General features: G+C 42.2%; 1 long non-coding RNA gene across 2 annotated transcripts in view; it reads right to left on the reverse strand.

Annotated features, from left to right (window-relative positions):
* The window catches only part of LOC132220765 (uncharacterized), a 70,020-nt gene extending 67,734 nt beyond the window's left edge, over positions 1 to 2,286 (reverse strand). For both annotated transcript variants that reach the window (XR_009449861.1, XR_009449860.1), the window contains exon 1: positions 2,119 to 2,286. This is a non-coding gene — a long non-coding RNA (uncharacterized LOC132220765). The remainder of the gene's footprint in view (positions 1 to 2,118) is intronic.
* Between the last annotated feature and the right edge of the window lie 11,498 nt (positions 2,287 to 13,784).

Below are 13,784 nucleotides of genomic sequence, written 5' to 3' on the forward strand. Positions count from 1 at the left end.
CAACGCAGTGCTTCTGATGCCACCACTGTGATATTTCCAGCATCCTCTAAAGTTGTTTTTAATCAAAGACAATTAAAATTAACAATAAGAATTCTCTAATGCTATTACTTTTTTCTCCTCCAAAAGTAGGAAAATACTGCCTTTTCATCTCAGCACCCTTTCCTGGCAAGCCTGGTTTTGCTGTATAGGTCAGCTCTATACAGTAACAAATAACCCCCGATTCTCAGTGGCTCACAGTGACATTTGTTGCTCACTCGCATCGCTGAAAGCTGTGGATTGGCTGCTCTGTTCTATTTTGTGACTTGACTCCAGGTCAGAGGCTGGCCTGCACCATGTGTTCTTTTCCTTCCGGGCTCCAGGCTGAAGGACCATGGGGTGTGCTGTTCCCCAGGCAGAGGGAGAGAGCTGAGAGCTGGGGAACAGCACACCCCATGGTCCTTCAGCCTGGAGCTGAATGACCACAATGCCTCTGAGAGCTTCTGCTCCAAGGATCCACACCAGTCTCACAGCAATGGCCAGGGATGGAGAGTCCTCTCATAGGGGAGGGAGGTGAATAGTTTCAAACTGATCGGATTCACCAGGGCACTGTGGGCAGTCCTAACAGACTCAAGGAGGCACAGAAAAGTGTGTTCACCATCTTTCTTTCTTTAAAATTTTTTTTTATTGATTTCAGAGAGGAAGGGAAAGTCAGAGAGAGATGGAAACATCAGTGATGAGACAGAATTACTGACTGGCTGCCTCCTGTACACCCCCCTACTGGGGTTCGAGCCTGCAACCTGATCATGTGCCTGACTAGAAATGGAACCGTGACTCTGGTTCATAGGTGACTCAACCACTGAGCCACACCAGCTGGGCCACCATCTTTCTTAATACCAAGGGTCACAGATTCAACCACTAAGAGGGTGATGGGAACTGAGGCAAAGTGAGGAGGCACCTCATTTAAAGGAGCAGCCAGTCAGCCCCAGAACGTAGCACAATGTAGAAATGAAAAGCCAAGTCCTTAGATTTTCAGAAAATCAAATAGTTATGCAAAACCTCCTAATTTGTTAAAATTTGGCAACTATTTTAATTTTTTTTAAAAAAATAACATTATTCTGCAGGCCAAATAAAACATCTAACATCCAAATTTGGACCACTGCTTAAAAGGTTTTGTCCTCTGCTGTAGGGAAATTTTAGGGGAGTGGCAAACTGGGTAGGGGCACTGCTGTTCCAGTAAGGGGGTGACAAAGTTTTTTTCTCATGTATTTTAGTGACTCAGAGAAAGTCAGGTTCACCTGGCCCAGGGTCACTGAGACTCCATCAGTTGACTCAGGACTCAGGTCACGATCTCACTCATGACCTTTAGTTTTTCTGTCCTGAGCTTCGCTCTCCGAGCTATGCCAGCTCCCAGGAGAAGCCTTTCAGGCTGATTGACTTGAAAATTAGAGCTCAGATGGCAAAAGAAGAGGGGAATAATAGGGTGAGAGATTGCACTCATCTGCCTCTTTAAATTTTAATATGGAGTGCGATTTGTTAACAAGGGGGAGGTCCTGCAGTAGGGAGGGACATCAATAATTCAGCAGACACTGTCAAGCTGCAAATGGCCCCATCGTGCTCAGCTGATGCTCCCGGTTGTGCCATGGCCTCTTTCAAGTTCCAAGGGATGAGAAAGGATCAGGTTTCAGCCCTGACTTTCCCCACCTCCCAAATCCTAATGGAACTGGAGACCATTGTACTTGAACGCTGTGACTATGTACAGACCCAGAAGCTAAGGGTCCATAATGCTAAGCTGATTACAGGTCAAACACAGAAGTCCCCTGTGTTAATGCTACCTCCCAACCAGATGCATTTAATGTGCAGGATTTAATAAATTCCCACCCCAAAAAAAACTAATGTCCCTCTTCTCTGTTTGCCAGATCTCATTTCTACCCCCCTTTTTTAAAAATATATTTTTTGTTGACTTCAGAGAGGAAGGGAGAGGGAGGGAGGGAGAGAGAGATCAAGCCCACAACCTGGGCATGTGCCCTTGACAGGAATCAAACCCTGGACCCTTCAATCTGCAGGGCAATGCTCTATCCACTGAGCCAAACCAGCTAGGGCTCATTTCTACCCTTCTTCAAAACCAAACTCAAAGCTCACCTGTTCCTGGTCACTGACTTCCCTGCACGATGGCACTCCTTGTCCAGGGGCAGACAAACATAACTGGATCCAGCCTATGATATTGGAACACTCAGGCCTTGAATCACATGAATCCTTCTTCCACCAACATGAACAAATTGGGCAAGCTTCTGAATCTTTGACCTTCAATTTCCTCACCTTTAAAACAAAAATTACAATGCCCACCTCATTTCAGGATCAAATAAGACAGGACATGCAAATATATTATGATTATTTTTACAACTTTCTGAACAGATTTCCAGTTGTCTCCTTTCCCACCCACCTGTCCTCTGCATGTTGCCATTTGAGACCACATGTCACATGAGTGAGACTGGGCATCTTCATGCCAAAGAACCAATGACTCAGCTTTATTTTTAACCATGAGGAATAGAAATAGATGAAATTAATGTCAGCCAATTGGTATAGGGGCTACATAGGGCCTTTGATAACCAAACTCAGAATGTCAACAAACTGAGGCCCTGACTGGCTAGCTAGCTCAGTTGGTTGGCGTGTCAGCCGATGTGCCAAGGTTGTAGGATTGATACCCAGTCAGGGCACATACAAGAAAAAACCAATGAAACCAATGAATGCATGGATAAGTAGAACAACAAAGCGATGTTTCTCTTTCTCTCTCTCAAATCAATAAATAAAAATTTAAAAAAATAATTTCAACAAACTTAGCTTTCTTTGGAAGGCCCACCAAACGTCAGGCGCAAAGGGCAAATTGGCAGCATCAAGATGACATTCATTTCCTGTCACTGTTGCTTGGCACACACTGGGCTTTGGATCCACAGAGCCTCTTTGCATAGCAGAACAGGCCCAGCATCATTGAGAGAGTAGGAAAGGGAGAGAGAACACATCGACCCAGTGGGTTCTCCTTAATGTACCACATTGTCTGGGATGGATTTCATAAAACATTAGCAGTTGCACTATTAGCCAGTAGAAGGTCTGGGAAATGCTGTTCAATAGTTTTTCCACGTCTGAGTGAGGGAGCTGAAGATTAACACTGAGACAGGAAACACTTTTCTCCTGGCAAAGGGCATGTCCTCTCCCTGTGCTGTTTGGTCACTTGCTTGGGAACAGGAAGCAGAAGCAGAGCTGGGGACAAGAGTGGAGCAGAGGGAAGCAGTTATCCCTTGGAGCAAGGTAAACATCTTAGTTTACAGTTTTAATAATTTTCTCTTCTATAATTCCCTTTGACTCAGTATAACACTTTAGAAAAATGTAAAGTCTCTATATTGCTCTGAGAAATAGTGGCATGTAGAAGAGAGGGATGAAAAACATCAGAGAGTTTTCTTCTTTCCCATCCACACCTTCCGTGGCCCCTGGGTTGAGGACATTGACTCTATCCACTGGTCCAGGATTTTCAGGTACGTAATGAATAATCATGAGATGGATGGTGGCCAATACCAGGGCTGAGAGTGGCAGGCAAGATGGACAATAAGCCCTCTGTGCCCTAACACACACATGGGGAAATAACCAACACAAGGAATAAGAGGTTGGTAGGAAAAAGGGGATGGCAGACAGGCTGATGCTTGAGTTATACATTCATAGCCATATAAAGAAATTCAAAATATGACGGATGGAATAAGTATGCTGTGAATATGTAATAATTTGGTGCTTTCAATATAGTGGCTTTTACCTCCCCTGGAAAGTATTCTCTATTCAGAAATATTTCTACTGGCCTGACACAGTGCCTACAATTCCATTATGAAGTGGAATTTTTTAGTTTATAAACAAGTTCCACTTGGAAAAACACTACATATTGTTTTTGACTCATAACAAACCTGAGTTGTGGGGAAGGCGGGCGTACATTTCTCAGGTCTGCCAGATGGCCATCTCCTCTGCCACTACTTTAGTCCTACTTCACCATCTCCTTCCTGGGTTAATACGATGGGCCCCTTCCTCATGGGCCTCCCTGCTTCTGATCGTGCCCTATTCTAGCTCCTTCTCCACAGAATAGCCAAGTCGTCTCTATTAAAGGCTAGTCAACATGTCACTCCCCTGCTTCAAACTCCAGTCACGAGAAAGGCTAAATGTATGATATGGGCTACAACAGTCTCTGCCTACCGCTCCAGACTCATAACTCACCACCAGCCCCACTCCCATCCTATGAACTATGGGTGGTTCTTCACTCTTGCCCCAGGCCTCTGGACCCGCAGCTCTGTCTGCCCAATGTGCCCTTCCTGTTATCTGATCTCACCTGGACAAGTCCTATGAAACCTCCTGGAAAGGATGTGGGAATCCTCCCACCAATTCCCATGAGATCCTGCACAAAAGTCTATGACAGCACATGTCCTCCTGTTACTCTTATGGCTGTTTCATTGTTAGACTATATTGTCCTTGAATGTTGAATTCACTTGGGTCTTCCCAGCATCTAGGCATGGTATAAAGTAGTTCACAGTAAATAAATTCATTATTTTGATAAGAAAACTAATGCTCAAAGGAGTGTTGAGCTTACTCAAGGTCACAAGCTATTTATTACTAGGGTCAGACAGGCGTGTGCTGTTTTTCTAGTTAAGATATTAATCTTCTCTTCTTAAACAAGACACTAACTCTATAGTCATGAAGGAAATGTTTGTCTATGTGACAAAAGATACCATAGAGTTAATACAGATGTGATGCATTGAGAGAAAAATATTTGCAACACATATAATAGGCGCATCTCTCTATATAAATGTATAGAAATGGGACTCATAACAATTATTATCCTTGAGACTGGGAGTGGGATGGGGGACTGGTGATGAAAGGAGCTTTCATTTTTACTTAATTTCAATAATTTGAATCTCTTTCAATGAGGAAGTATATATGAATTATTTGTGTGATCTTTAAAAACTATGGCAATCAACACTCAGATTCATTTGACCAGTGGCCGGCAAACTCATTAGTCAACAGAGCCAAATACCAACAGTACAACGATTGAAATTTCTTTTGAGAGGCAAATTTTTTAAACTTAAACTACATAGGTAGGTATATTGTTATTAACTTAATTAGGGTACTCCTAAGGCTTAGGAAGAGCCACACTCAAGGGGCCAAAGAGCCGCATGTGGCTTGCGAGTCGCAGTTTGCCGACCACGGCATTTGACCATATTCAGAGAAATTTCCCCAACTAACCAAGTGTAAAAGAAACTAGCTTAAAAGCTGCCATATTAGCATATGCATTTATAAGGAGGAAGGGTTCTTTCTAGAGACTGGAATACCCAGATCCACTCTCAAGAGAATATTTCCCTAATAAAAAAAATATGTAAGAAACCAAATTAGTGAACAGAAGAGGTGTGTTAAGCACGAAATCAGAGCACAGGAAGTCAGATGTCCTTGAGCGATGTTTTATCTGAGCTGAGGTTTTAACTCCAATGAATTATCCACTTGACCCCACCACTTGGGCCTCGAGGCACAGGTTCTCTTTCTGATAACAGCTGTCTCTCTCTGCTCAAGAGTCACTTGAGAATAACGAGCAAATTCTCCCTCTGCCACTGTACTTCTAAGTTAGATTTCCTATTTGCACACAGCCCCGTGTCCACTCTCTTTTTTAATGGACTCTATCAGACTATCCTCCTTCTCTTGGTGTTTTTAGTTTCCTGGCAGTGGACAGAACTCCCTACATTCCCCTAGTAAACAAAGAATAGAGTGGGTAACGTGAGGCAATTTCTGCTAAACAATTGAATCCATTCATGCTAGGGCTTTTTCTCAGCCTCCTCAACCTTGTCCCTAGATCTAGAATTTCAACTAACTTTGGAGAATTGAACTTCTTCTTTTAAAAAGAAATTTTTTAAATTGATTTCAGAGAGGAAGGAATAGAAACATCAATGATGAGAAAGAACCATTGATCAGCTGCCTCCTGCACCCCACCCTACTGGGGATAGAGCCCACAACCCAGGCATGTACCCTGACCCAGAGTCAAACTGTGCCCTCCTGGTTCATAGGTCAACGCTCAACCACTGAGCAACACGGGCTGGGTGGAACTGAACTTCTGTTGACTATTCTGAATTATCTTCCTGGCTGTGTGACCTTGGGTAATGTTTGTTTCTTTTTACCTAAGACAAATAAGAACTCAACTTCTGCCACCTCACAGGAAATATCTACGCATTTAATAAATGTTTGTTGAGGTCCTTTACTCTGCCCAGACCCATGCTTGTTCTAGAAATACAAAATATATAAGACAGTCCCTGCCTTCATAGCACACCCAGTCTTGTGGGAACGACATACTCATGAATAATTTCAATACAGAACAATAAAGGCTAACATAGGATCTTATGTTACACCCTGATGGGGAATATGAGTAAGAAAGATTTGGGGAGTTAACTCTTGAGCAAATTTTGAAGAAAGAGCAAAAAATTGGACAAGGTGAGGAAAGGTGTTTAAAACCAAAAAAAACTGTGTGAAATTGCGGGGGGGAGAAGGGGGCAAGGAGAAAACTGCAAGAGTGACCATTGCACATGCATCTTTGCAACTCTAGTCCGGGAATAGAGACAAAATACTAGTAAATGTTAGTGGAATGAGCACATCTGGATGAGAGAGGAGGAAAGTCTGGACAGAAGTGCGCATTCATTTCCTGCAGCCAGATGTGGGAATGGCTGCATGAGACTCTTGCACCTGAAGAGGACATTAAACACGCAAAGACTAGCACTCACAGTGGGGGTTCAACTCGGGACCCAAGTGCCTCTCTAGATCTTTCACACCTCTGTCCTCTCCCTAATCATACCACCACCCATCACTACCACCACCCGAGTCTCATCACTAGCCAGCCATTCTGGAGCGGCATTTACTACACTGGCTAGATATTCGGGGTCACCTGGAGATACTTATTAAAAACACACCTCAGGCTTCTCCACTGAAAATTCTGGGACGGGGCCCAGGAACCTCTATTTTTATTAAGAATCCCAGGTGAGTGTATAATTGGGGAAGCTTAAGGACCACATTGGAGCGGTTCTAAAATATTATTTATTAGCATCAGAATAATCTGGGTGCTTATTACAATAAAGATTCCTACCCCCAAACCCACAAAAGATTCTACCTCAAAAGCCTAAAGCAGGACCCTAGAAAGCTTCAACTTAACCAACACTCCTAAGAGATTCTGAGAGAGGCTATGCTGTAAGAAACATTATTTTAGAGAGAAAATAGCTTCCTATTCTCTGCCTACAGCCAGTAGGATGTGGGAGTAGCCTTTTTTCTACCCATCACAGGATGGGTAGGCCAGGGAAGGAATCCGGCCCTTGAGGGAGCCCCAGCAGCCTTAAACCCAAAACCACTGGACTGGAGGGGCAAAGAGATAGGAACGGTCACAGCAATAAAGGTAGATCTCTCACTTGAAAAAAAGAAACACACTATGTTTAAATAAAATGCAGTAAACCAACCTTTATATATAAACTAGATGCCTGACGCACGAAATTCATACAAGAGTGGGCCTTCCTTTCCCCAGCTGCTGGCACCCGCTTCCCTCTGGCACCTGGGACCCGGGCTTCCTTTGCAGCCCCGGCTTCATCTGGAAGGTCATCTGGAAGGACGTCCAGTCTAATTAGCATATTATGCTTTTATTATTATAGATAATAACAACATAAAGAATTGCTTACTGACATCCTGAGCTCTTACTATGCTCTAAGTGCCTGAATGATGCTATTTCATTTAATAATTGCAAACTTTTCCATTTGTATTTTGGAGAGGATAAGAAACATATCCAGACACATAGCGGGTAAGTAGAAGAGCCTGGCCTCAAATCTAGGTCTTGGTGAAGTCAAAGAATATAGTTTTAACCACCATGTGTGTATGGCTAGAAACACAGATTACTTCTGAAGGCTGGACAAAGAAATCCATAAATGTAATGTTATATACAATAGGAGAATTAAGGACTATTAAAAGTGACGCTGAATTTTATCACAAAATCTCTTTGTGGTAAAAAATAACCCATCCCCATAATTTACTAATTTTGTGAACTCAGATTTTAATAACTTGTGTTTTATTAAAATTAGACACCTGTATGGTCTACGAGGATCCTAGAGCTCCCCAGATGTGCAAATAATCAAAAGACACAGAAATGGTATAAAAGGAAATCAGCTAAGGATCTGAGACTAAATAATTTCCCATTCCCGTGGAAACAGCTGCCCCTGAAATAAATCAGACAGCTGTTGGCACTGTGACAGTCCTCTGCCTTAGTCAGTGCCACGTTCAAGGAGCCTGCTCGGTCCTTGTTCAGAGTAGCACCTGCTGCATCCACACTGCAGTCAAGGCCACTCACCCAGGTGTGATTGTCACCCAAAGCTGGCAGGGCTCAGGGCTCTGATCCCCATGCCTTGTCCAGTCCCCAGGCGCTCATTCAGGCACCCATCCGAGCAGCCGGGCCCCCTCCATCTGACCTGGCTGCTCCAGTCCCTCTGAGTAGCAAGAAGAGGCGGGTCTGGCTGACCTCTCATCTTCTGCAAACTCATGTGTTGAAAACAAATACCTATAATCAAAATGCTCCCTGGGAACTTTGCAAAGCTTTGAAGGAGGCCTTTACAAAGGCTAAACACATGTTTCCAAGTGCTTGTCTTTGAAACAGTCCTTTAAGATACTAAAAAATGAAATAAACGAACAAACAAAATGGAAACAAACTCATAACTACAGAGAACATTTTGATGGTTGCCAGATGGGAGGGAGACTGGGGGCTGGGTGAAAAGGGGGAAAGGGATTAAGAAGTACAAATTGGAAGTTGTAAAAACAGTCACGGGGATGTAGAGTACAGCACGGGAATATAGTCAATGATATTGTTATAACTACGTATGGTGTCAGATGGACACTAGATTTATTGGGGGATCACTTAGTAATCTGATAAATGTCTAACTCTAACCATTATAGTGTACACTTAAAACTAATATAATAGGGTATGTCAAAACTAATTAAAAATTTTTTTCTAACTACTATAAAAAGAAATAGAAACATACAGGGGGCTGTGGTGGGGAATAAACGGGCAAACAGTGTAGCAAAGTGTGGTGGCTGAGGCCTGGGGAAGAACTGAAACATCTTAGTGTGTCTCCAGCCCTGCTCCCTGCTCTGCTGCCCTCCTCCATCACTAGAGAGACCTTTGTTTTGCTTTTGATCTAATCTGATCACAAACACAGATAAGAAAGGAGTGTTCTCCAAAGCACTAAGTATGCTTCCCAAAGCTCTCTGGAGATGGATGACATAGAAGTAATCCCCAAACCACAGGTGACCTCAAACCTCCCTACTGTCAGGTAGCAGCCTGAATAAGGGGTTCCTGAATATTTGCACTCTCTGATTCTTTCATTAGTCATTTTATTAGCAAGAATTTATAGGTTACCATTTGTAAATCCATCACTGAATTGAGCAAGAGTAAAAAATATAAGACCTAAATGGGCCTTTGAGCTGACTGCTTAGAGGAGGAGGTCAGATTGGTAACTAGAGGACAATGCAAGGCAGTAGGATTCGAGTGCTACCTTGAGAACCAGAGAGATGGACTTTCCGTTCAGGAAAGAAAAAAAGATTCAGGGGGGCCGGATACCAAGGAAAGCTTCCTGGAGGAGGCAGGCTTTAAACTTACTGGGCTTTGCAGAGCAAGAGAAAAAAGTGCCTAGGGCATCCCAGCTAGTGGAGAAGATGGTGAGAGGCATCTCTTCTTTCCTTTTCGAAATTTTCTCAGGCCAGCTCAGATCTAGCTTGCCTCTTCAGTCTCCCACCATGAGGACTGTGATTAACACTGGCAGATTTCCGAGTCTTCAGTGAAAACACGCCTGCTATATGCAGAGTTACATAAAGCATCAATGAATTACATCACATCAATTGCAATTAAAATATTACAGACTTTACTCTGGCCAGGTGGTTCAGTTGGTTGGAACGTTGTCCCATATACCAAAAGGTTGCAGGTTTGATCCCCGGTCAGGGTTCATATACAGGAGGCAACTGATTGTTTCTCTTTCATATCACTCATATTCTCTCTCTCTCTCTCTCGTCAATAAACATATCCTCGGGTGAGTATTAAACAAATGTATTATGAACTTTTATAAAGGTAACATTCTATATTCTAAACAGCATGAAATTAGAAAACTAACCACCAAATACCTTTCACCTTCTGTTTGCTTGAACACATTAGAGGATAAAATTCATTGGGTTGATAAGTGGTGATTTATTTCCTCTACTGTATAAACAGAACAGCTGCATTTAAAGCGGATCCTGAGATTCCATTATAATTGAGGCCATTCCTAACCTGCCATTTTTCTGAAACACTGAAACTGTAGTTGAAAAGATAGTTTGCATCATGTTTGATTATGAAGAGGCAGCATTCTGTGATGTTAAGTGAAAGCTATATTGAAACCCTACACCTGCTTGCAAATAGAATTTTAACGGGCAATTTGGCTTCTAGGTAGTGTATTATGACTTATAAAATAAATTAATCTTCTTTCTTTCATAAAGAACACAAGGCCACAATCAGCGCCAAGCCTGCTCCCCAGAATTGCTTGGCCGTGTTCCCAGCTGTTTCAATAGCCTTGTGGCAGAAGCCTGCCAACCTATTTGCTAGGTGGTGCTTTTATGGTGTTTCCAGTTTAAATAGCTTGTAGTATGTTGCCCCATTCTTCCTGGTATCCTTGGACAACAATATTTTAAACTCTCCTTTAATGTCTTATTTTCCCAAACCTGAGATCTTTCTAAGATTCACCTTATTATTTGAGTCTGTTATTCTTTTCAAGCCCACATTGTTATATTATTCCCTTAAACAGGCAAATCAAACTCTAGTAGATTCAGATTTGGGTTGAAAGGCATTCGCCAAACAGTCAAACTTCTCAAGGTGTTAACAGATATCCAATGAAATAAAGATTTTGATGTCAAATAAACAAAGGAAATGCTTAAAACCTTCTACAGTCTCTATTTAGGGATTTATAACTCACATTAGCTGAGAAAAAACTTAGAGAAATCAAGTAGGAAATATGTTTAATTTGATTATAGAATCCTTTCCTTCTCTCTTCCTCTTTCTCCTTCTCTTTTTTCTATAAGATCCCTGGAATGTAATAATTATCTATATACCTATATATATAAAAGCCCAAGTGACCATTCGACCGTCTGACTGGTAGCTATGATGCACACTGACTAGCAGGGGGCAGATGCTCAATACACAGGCATGGAAACATGGAACAGACTGATGAATCTCAGAAGGAAGAGGGGGAAGGGCGGGAAGAGATTAACCAAAGATCTTATATGCATACTAGAGGCCCAGTAAATGGATTTGTGCACCAGTGGGGTCCCTCGGCCTGGCCTGCAGGGATCGGGCCAAAATGAGCAGTCTGACATCCCCCGAGGGATCCTGGATTGCGTGAGGGTGCAGACCAGGCCGAGGGACCCCACGGGTGCACAAATCCATGCACTGAGCCTCTAGTAATAATATAATAACAATAATAATAAAAGCTAACATATATAGCTAGTTCTATTCCTTTAATGATCATCTCAGAAATCTTAACATGCATAATTAAGAATTTAATATTAATAGTTTTACTTTTTCTGAATCATGTAAGAATCTTAGAATGTTGGCATGCCAATCATTTCCCTCCCTAAGTTATATGCTATCTTCTCTTGATATGCAGCCTCATACGTTAGACATTAATTTTTCTATTATACAGTCAATATTTATGCTTTCCATTTTTATGTATCACAAATCTTCCTTCTGACATGAAGTTCCTTCATTAGAAGTTCCTTTTGTGAAGATGTGTTGGTGGTAACTTTCTTGGTCTTTATTTTGCCTTTATTTTTGAGAGATTGTCATACTAAGTATAGAATTCTAGGTTGAAAGTTACATTTTCACAGTACTTTGAGAATGTTTTTAAAATTTAATAAATGAAATTCATAATGACTCTTATTTCTTAAAAAGTACCCTATAACAAACAACTAATCTGATAATCATCTAAATGCTAACATTATGTTATTCATACTGATAATTTATGTCTATATAGTATTTAAGTCAACAAAGTAAATGAAGAAATGAGTAGCATTACTTTGGTACTTACTAACCAAGTAATTTTATTATGATCCAAGTGATGAAATACTTCACCAGCCTCAGCCCTGCCACATCGCTTCATGCAGCTCAGCTGCAAGTTCAGACATGCTGGAGCTCCAAGTGCTTGCTTCTCGCTAGAGCACGCTTAGCCCCAGTGAGATAGGGCAAAATATGCCCCGATCTCACTTTGTAGTCCCTACAATATGACTCTGAGAAAAGAACTGCAGTACAAGTAATTTATTTGAGAGGTGAAGTCTAGGAAGGACATTGAAGGAATCAGAAAATAAGACAGAAAAGGGGTAGAGCCAATAAATTGTAAGTTAATGAATTGTGGGTTAATGGGATTTCATACTTCCGGGACATTTTAAGAAAATGGAAGGAATGCACCTGAGAACTGTCCCTCTGAGAAAATAGAAAGCTGAATTTTTTATTCAATATTCCCACCTCCTTGGTAGAGGCCTGCTCTGGGAGCACTGACTCCAGCATGATTGGCCTGCTCTAGTCCTTAGAGCAGCGGTTCTCAACCTGTGGGTTGCGACCCCTTTGGGGGTTGAATGACCCTTTCACAGGGGTTGCCTTAGACCATCGGAAAACACGTATATGATTACATATTGTTTTTGTGATTAATCACTATGCTTTAATTGTGATCAACTTGTAATAATAAAATTGGGGGTCACCACAACATGAGGAACTGTATTAAAGGGTGGCGGCATTAGGAAGGTTGAGAACCACTACCTTAGAGCATAGGGAGTGTGGCCAAGCTTAGGCCTATAGTTGACTACACCTTTAGGCACAGTCACAGGAATCCGTCAGAGTGTGGGAACCATTGGCAGCTGACCTCCAGGGCAAGTGAGGGGAAATGAGTGGGGCATCAACTGGGTCCCCCTTTCCCTGGAAACAGGGACTCATTCAAATCTCCTTCCCTGTTTACCCTAATCAAGCCCAAACATCAAAAAAGAAGAAGGGAAATATGTCAGACGCTCGCTCACTCATGGAACCTGACCCTGTACAATATTGTGGGGTGAGGAGACAGACAAAACAGTTCCGAACAGTTGCTGAATGGGCAAAGGTTAACAAAACAGTCCATTAGCAAACCAAACCCCTGGCCCCTTCAGCAGATTCCTTCCTTTAACCTTCTGTGCATCTGGCATGAGGCCGGGGGTGCAGCTGGGTCTCCATGGCACTCAGACTCGTGGCTGTTGTATTTGTATTAGGAGTTGATACGTGAAGTACGCTTTGTTAAGGAAGAGACACTGCCCTAAGTCTGTTCCCAGAGAACAGTCATGGCCATTTTACTCTCTGTTCTTTTGTTTTTTTCTCCAAGGGATGTGAAAGGGGAGGGGCAAGGCTTCTCACAACATACAGGTGGCCACAATGATCAATATTTTAATGCTCCAAGGAACCTTGCTCAAACCAAAGCAACACAGTCACCCTTTTTCTTAACTTTTATCTCTAAGTGAATCCTTAGAGCAGTGGTTCTCAACCTTCCTAATGCCGCGACCCTTTAATACAGTTCCTCATCTTGTGGTGACCCCCAACCATAAAATTATTTTCGTTGCCACTTCATAACTGTAATTTTGCTACTGTTATGAATCGTAATGTAAATATCTGATATGCAGGATGTATTTTCATTGTTACAAATTGAACATAATTAAAGCATAGTGATTAATCA

This window comes from Myotis daubentonii, chromosome 18 (assembly GCF_963259705.1).
Source record: "Myotis daubentonii chromosome 18, mMyoDau2.1, whole genome shotgun sequence".
In the NCBI taxonomy this organism is placed as follows: Eukaryota; Metazoa; Chordata; class Mammalia; order Chiroptera; family Vespertilionidae; genus Myotis; species Myotis daubentonii.